We start from the raw sequence: 1,845 nt of genomic DNA on the forward strand, positions 1-1,845 counted from the left end.
TTCCACTTCCACAGCTCCCGCGGGATCCTCCAAGAGGATATGAAAAACTTCTTGCACGGCGGCCTCCATAGTTTCACCCTCGAGGGATTCGGGTACTCCCCGGAGCTGCAGATTGTTCCTGCTGCTCCTGTCTTCCACGTCTTCTAAGTGGAGCTGAAGTGCAATAGCTGTGTCACGATGTTGGTCTCGGGACCTTTCCAAGTCCGCCACTCGGTGCTCCAATGTGGAAAAGGAGGCCTCCCCCGCAGACACCCTTTCCGTCAAAGCAGACACATCTTCCCTCACCTCCTGGGTATGTCTGCGGTGCATCTCCTCGAGGCGTAAAATAAGCGCCTCAATGTCCGTTCTGGTGGGGAGGGCCTGTATCAAGGATCATAGATCTTGTTCGATTTGGTCCGACCCCCGGGAACCTCCTGGTACATCCATTGAAGCCGATGTTACAGGCGGAGTGTCCGCGGCTGAATGCCGATCCGCCGGGGTGTCCCGACTCTCAGGCCGCGCTTGAGGTGCCCCACGTGGTGTGCCTCGTGGCGCCGCCAAGGCCGCACCTGTAGACAGTCTTTGCGTGGGGTTAAAGTAGCGTTGCATCTCCCCGGCGGGGGTCCCGGAGCGATCTCCGTTAGCAGCTGCCCTTGTCCTGCATCTTTCGGGTGATTGCATGCCGATTTAACAGTGGAATACCGTGGGTGGAAGGCCGGGGCCAGGAGCTCACAGAAAATTTCACTTCGCTATGTCCAGGCCACGCCCCCGTAGACTTCTTCTTATGTTGTTGGCGTTGACTTGTTTTTTTTGTTTGTTTCCCAAGGTGACCATCTTGGCGTTAGTCAAGAGGGTTGAGAGTGCCTGAAGAAATCTCCTACGGCCACATCACCCTGAAAGAGCCCAATCTCATCTGATCTCAGAGGCTAAGCAGGGTTGGGACCAGTTTAATGCCTGGATGGGAGACCGCCTGGGATTTCCAAATGCCGTAAGCTTCTTTTTATGTTGTTGGCGTTGACCTATTTTTTCCGCTTGTTCCCAAGGTGACCATCTTGGCGTTTGTCAAGAGAGTTGAGAGTGCCTGAAGATATTGGCTACGGCCACATCACCCTGAATCTGTTCCATCTCCTCTGATCTTGGAGGCTAAGCAGGGTCGGGCCTGGTTAATGCCTGGGTGGGAGACCGCCTGGGAATACCAGGTGTCGTAGGCTTCTTTTTTTTTTCAAATATAATTTTTTCTCCAAACAGGGGAAGGCGGTCCCCCGAGTACATAATGCAACAGAGAAATACAGAGCAAAAAGCAGATGAACAATACTTGATACAGGTATATTCGCAACTGTCAGTCTGCCTTCCATCAATCATAATGATTCGAGGCATGGATAAAGTACTGTACCAAGATCCAGGGTCACACAAACCCCAGGTCCCTCCGGCATAATCCATCCAGAGGGGGGTGTGGGGCCGTCATTCCCAATTTTCCCCTTTTTCCAAAAGAGAGAGGGGGTGGAGGGGGTGAGAGATAGGGGTAGAAGGCAGAAAAGAGAAGGGGTGAAAGATCAGGAAAGGAGAAGAGGGGACGAGACACGAGGGCAGCCACTGCCCAAGGGGCCAGTCAAGGAAAGCTCAGAGCACTAAGGCGATAGCAGGCCACATCCTTCCAGCGAGAATATAAAGGTATTCCAGATGTCCCAGGTTTGTTTAACCACTTGCCGACCGCCGCAACGACGATGTACGTTGACAGAATGGCACGGGCAGGCATATGGGCGTACCTGTACGTCCCTGCCTTCCCGCGGGTGGGGGGCCCGATCGGGCCCCCCCCGGTGCCTGCGGCGGTCGGTATTTGTTCGGGAGCGATCCGGGATGAGGGGG

At 54.5% G+C, this 1,845-nt stretch overlaps 1 pseudogene; it reads left to right on the top strand.

The window, feature by feature from the left end:
- The first annotated feature begins 1,071 nt into the window (after window positions 1-1,071).
- On the top strand, window positions 1,072-1,190 carry LOC143937232 (5S ribosomal RNA; annotated as a pseudogene).
- Window positions 1,191-1,845: the final 655 nt, after the last annotated feature.

Source organism: Lithobates pipiens, unplaced genomic scaffold (genome assembly GCF_037356315.1).
Source record: "Lithobates pipiens isolate NorthernLeopardFrog02 unplaced genomic scaffold, aLitPip1_a1.2 Scaffold_28, whole genome shotgun sequence".
NCBI classification, from domain to species: Eukaryota; Metazoa; Chordata; class Amphibia; order Anura; family Ranidae; genus Lithobates; species Lithobates pipiens.